Here is a 5,723-nt window from a genome sequence, read left to right as displayed (position 1 = left end):
TCTATATACAGTGTAAAAATATCATTTTTTCTCCTGATGAGTGGTAAAATGAGGGCCGAGGGGCAAGAGGAGGCAGAAAGGTAGGGGTACTTTCAAGCAATTGGTGGGCCAATCGCGCACCATTTAGGTTGCTCCATTACCACCCACCATGAAAGCTAGAATGCCCACTAGTGGGCGGGAAGGACCAGGTTGACAGCACTGAAAAAATTGGTGGTTTTTATAAAAAGGTTCGCCATCATGGAACTAATACAAGACTGAAATTTCTGCACAGTGTAGGTATAGTTTTCTTCAACTGCTTTGAATGCATGTTTAATTTCTTGTTTAAAATTTCCAGTAGTAAGGGACATTTTCATCTTAAGTTTTCTTCCATTACAATTGTAAAGAATAGAAAAGCCTTTATATTGAGTCAAATAGCTCTTAATAATTTCATTAACTGATTCTAGATTTGTCTTCTTGGCCAATATAGAATAAATCTAACTTCTCTTCTTCGTAATGCTGCTCTCTATATTTGAATACTGCTGGCACTTCTCTTGCATATTCTCTCTTCCACAGTCTAAACATTCTGAGCCTCTTCAATGCTTTCTCACACTAGATGCTTACCATTCTTTTACCCTATTTCTCTAATTTCTTTGGTGATACCCTTCTATGCAGATGTTTCTATTAAAACATTATATCACATACTACACATAATATCCTAGACATATTATGACCTTAAAAGAGCATAATGCAGGTTAATTTACATTTAGAAGAACCCATTTGCTAAGTAAACACTTTTTATTCTAAGTTTTCACAAATCAGTTGTCATGAATTTTCTATTTTTTGTTGGATGTCTTAATACAGCTTAATTCCATTATTAGCCAAAGACAGACCATGTGTGTGCACGTGTGAATGTATGAGACAGAATTGTTTGAATCAATTCACACCATTCAAGACACCATGCTTTAATCCTGAAAGCCTAGTATATCTCCTGGTTTAAGAACTACTCCAGAGATCCTGGCTGATTGGCTCAGTGGTAGAGCATCAGCTCAGTGTATGAATGTCCTGGGTTTGATTTTCGGTCAGGGCACACAAGAGAAGCAACCATCTGCTTCTCCACCCTTCCCCCTCTCCTTTCTCTCTCTCTATCTGTCCCTCCCAGAGTCATGGCTCAATTGGGTCAAGCAAGTTGGCCTCCACAGTGAGGATGGCTCCGTGGCTTCTGCCTCAGGTGCTAAAAAATGGCTTGGTTGCTGAGCAACACAGCAATGGCCCCAGATGGACAGAGTATCACCCCCTAGTGGGTTTCTTAGTGGATTCTGGTTGGGGCACATGTGGGAGTCTGTCTCTCTGCCTCTGCTCCTCTCACTAAAAATAAATAAATAAATAAATAAATAAATAAATAAATAAATAAATAAATAAAATACAAACCTACTCCAGAATCAATAATATAATTGAACCTACATGAACCTGCATTCCTATGTGTGAGAAGAGAAGACATCATATAGATTTTTTAGGAGTGTGGACTGATGGAGTAGGCACTATACGGCTCTGCAGAGCAAACAGTGTTATAGCAAGTGCCTGACATTGTATAGATGATTGAAAAGAATCATTGCTAAGCAGAATCAATTTAACAACATCCACAGATATTTGTGTGAAGTTTTTAGAAGTTTTCAAAGTTAGGGTTTAAGTTTACATAGAAAAATATAATTTAAACAATAATAAAGGTATTTTAGAGCAGAAAACTCTTTGTTATATTGGCATCATTTAATCTCACATTTCGAATACAGTTTAAACAAAAGGAAAGAGAATTTTTTTTTCTCTTTCCTGGAAAATAGCAGTTTGGTAATGATAGATTAGTTCAGATTATGTGGAAGAACATTCTTCAAAACCTCTAAGTTATAATTGATTTGATAATTGCTTAGCATTCAGTTAAAATTGAACTCAACTATACTAGTACCCACCATGCAGCAAGAGCAACATCCTAACAGGAAAGGAATCACTTACACAAAAGAAATATACTAAAGAGCCTGCCACTCAGCGCAGGGAGAAGTTGGTCTGGGGTGTAGGTTTGGTACTGGGCCAGCAGGCACAGAAGCAGCAGCCAGAACGGTGAGTTCTACACACAGGTGAGAGCCATTGGGTCGGTGCCATCCATCTGGCAACCATCCCATGCCTCAGCAAAACCCTCTTACAGCAGGCTTTGCAGGCGGAAGTGGGACGAGCCATTGTAGCACCCACTGATTTGGAGGTCAATTATGTGACCCTTGGTCTAGACTCTGAAGTCTAAACCAAACTCCCACGGTAAACCTCCACACACAGGGCTTTCTGTCTCCTTTTGATCCACGTTGTGCTTTCAAAGCTGACCTCAGGCCTGGCACAGAGGATGTGCTAGTAAGTGTTTACTGAATGTACCAGTTGGAAGATCTTCATGAGAGTTAATAAGTAAATAATCCTAGTCCACATTTATAAACATCCTTCTTTTAATTTTTCTAGAATATTATTAAATTAGTCACTGATATTTGTTCAGTGCTGAGAGCCAAATACTATTCCAAGCACTTCACATGAATTTACTCAGTTGCTTAAGCAAATTAATTGTGTTCTCAGCTCTCATCCAATTGCATATTTTCCCATCTAAATTTCACTCTCAGATGTTGCTGCTTTGGCCACAATATGTCCTTCACTGTAAGTAATTCAACTTGCCCAACTTCACAGTTAGGGCTACACCCAGCCACCCAAACATCTGGCAGATCAGATAGTTCTAGCTCTAGCAGCGATCTTTCTGTATTGTGCCAATATTGAGTCATAATAATTCCACAGAGGACCTAAAGGATGGTCTACCAGAACAGACTTTGTGTGTAAGTATGTCGTTTATATACTTCGGGTTTTGAAATGGCAATCCAGAAGAATCACAGTTGATACAGAGTAAATTCTAGACTTTTGAATGAATTATGTAAGTTGTCTCAGGACCAGGTTTCTGCCTTCTAATCAGTCTCACTCTCTGGCACTTCCCACTCCTGAAAACACCATGCTGTTTCACGCTCCCATGTCTTTTAGCTGTTGTACTGCTAATTGTGCCCTAAACTGGAGTCCTTAATATTTTCCCCAGACTTTAGAAGAGTAATGGTTGTTGGTACTCATAAACCTTCACTAGATAAATGAGGAATAGATTTTTTTTTTTAATTTTTCTCTTAAAATTTATTTTTTTATTTTTTTTTTATAATTTTATTTTTTTAATGGGGTGACATCAATAAATCAGGATACATATATTCAAAGATAACAAGTCCAGGTTATCTTGTCGTTCAATTATGTTGCATACCCACCACCCAAAGTCAGATTGTCCTCTGTCACCTTCTATCTTGTTTTCTTTGTGCCCCTCCCCACCCCCTATCCCTCTCCCATTCCCCCCTCCCCCCCGTAACCACCACACTCTTATCAATGTCTCTTAGTTTCACTATTATGTCCCACCTACGTATGGAATAATACAGTTCCTGTTTTTTTCTGATTTACTTATTTCGCTTCGTATCATGTTATCAAGATCCCACCATTTTGCTGTAAATGTTCCAATGTCATCATTTCTTATGGCTGAGTAGTATTCCATAGTGTATATGTGCCACATCTTCTTTATCCAGTCATCTATTGATGGGCTTTTTGGTTGCTTCCATGTCCTGGCCACTGTGAACAATGCTGCAATAAACATGGGGCTGCATGTGTCTTTACGTATCAATGTTTCTGAGTTTTGGGGATATATACCCAGTAGAGGGATTGCTGGGTCATAAGGTAATTCTATTTGCAGTTTTTTGAGGAACCACCATACTTTCTTCCATAATGGTTGTACTACTTTACATTCCCACCAACAGTGTATGAGGGTTCCTTTTTTTCCACAGCCTCTCCAACATTTGCTATTACCTGACTTGCTAATAACAGCTAATCGAACAGGTGTGAGGTGGTATCTCATTGCCGTTTTGATTTGCATTTCTCTAATAACTAAAGAAGATGAGCATCTTTTCATATATCTGTTGGCCATTTGTATTTCTTCCTGGGAGAAGTGTCTATTCATATCCTCTTCCCATTTTTTTATGGGATTGTTTGTTTGTTTGTTGTTGAGTTTTATGAGTTCTTTGTATATTTTGGATATTAGGCCCTTATCTGAGCTGTTGTTTGAAAATATCATTTCCCATTTAGTTGGCTTTCTGTTTATTTTGTTATCAGTTTCTCTTGCTGAGCAAAAACTTCTTAGTCTGATGTAGTCCCATTCATTAATTTTTGCCTTCACTTCTCTTGCCATTGGAGTCAAATTCATAAAATGCTCTTTAAAACCCAGGTCCATGAGTTGAGTACCTATGTCTTCTTCTATGTACTTAATTGTTTCAGGTCTTATGTTTAGATCTTTGATCCATTTTGAGTTAATTTTTGTACAGGGAGAGAGACTGTAGTCCAGTTTCATTCTTTTGCATGTGGCTTTCCAGTTTTCCCAGCACCATTTATTGAAGAGGCTTTCTTTTCTCCATTGTGTGTTGTTGGCCCCTTTATCAAAAATTATTTGACTATATATATGTGGTTTTATTTCTGGACTTTCTATTCTGTTCCATTGGTCTGAGTGTCTATTTTTCTGCCAATACCATGCTGTTTTGATTGTCGTGGCCCTATAATAGAGTTTGAAGTCAGGTATTGTTATGCCCCCAGCTTCATTCTTTTTTCTTTAGGATTGCTTTGGCTATTTGGGGTTTTTTATAGTTCCATATAAATCTGATGATTTTTTGCTCTATTTCTTTAAAAAACGTCATTGGAAGTTTGATGGGAATTGCATTAAATTTGTATATTGCTTTGGGTAATATAGCCATCTTGATTATATTAATTCTTCCTAGCCAAGAACAAGGTATATTCTTCCATCTCATTATATCTTTTTCGATTTCCCTTAACAATGGTTTATAGTTTTCATTATATAAGTCCTTTACATTCTTTGTTATGTTTATTCCTAAGTATTTTATTTTTTTTGTTGCAATCGTGAAGGGGATTATTCTTTTGAGTTCCTTCTCAGTTGTTTCATTGTTGGCATATAGAAAGGCTATTGACTTCTGTATGTTAATTTTGTATCCTGCGACCTTACTGTATTGGCTTATTGTTTCTAGTAGTCTTTTTGTGGATTCTTTGGGGTTTTCGATGTATAGGATCATATCATGTGCAAAAAGTGATACCTTTACTTCTTCTTTTCCGATATGGATGCCTTTTATTTCTTTGTCTTGTCTGATTGCTCTGGCTAGAACCTCTAGTACCACATTAAATAAGAGTGGAGACAGGGAACAACCCTGTCTTGTTCCTGATTTAAGGGGGAAAGCCTTCAGTTTAGTGCCATTTAATATGATGTTAGCTGATGGTTTATCATATATGGCCTTTATCATGTTGAGATATTTTCCTTCTATACCCATTTTGTTGAGAGTCTTAAACATAAAATTGTGTTGTATTTTATCGAAAGCCTTTTCTGCGTCTATTGATAAGATCATGTGGTTTTTGTTCTTTGTTTTGTTGATATGGTGTATTACATTAACCGTTTTACGTATGTTGAACCATCCTTGAGATTCTGGGATGAATCCCACTTAATCATGATGTATTATTTTTTTAATATGTTGTTGTATTCGATTTGCTAGTATTTTGTTTAGTATTTTAGCATCTGTATTCATTAGAGATATTGGTCTGTAGTTTTCTTTTTTGTGCCATCCTTGCCTGGTTTTGGGATGAGGGTTATG

The sequence above is a fragment of the Saccopteryx bilineata genome, chromosome 2 (genome assembly GCF_036850765.1).
Source record: "Saccopteryx bilineata isolate mSacBil1 chromosome 2, mSacBil1_pri_phased_curated, whole genome shotgun sequence".
NCBI lineage: Eukaryota > Metazoa > Chordata > Mammalia > Chiroptera > Emballonuridae > Saccopteryx > Saccopteryx bilineata.
Note: the sequence above shows the minus strand (reverse complement) of the source record.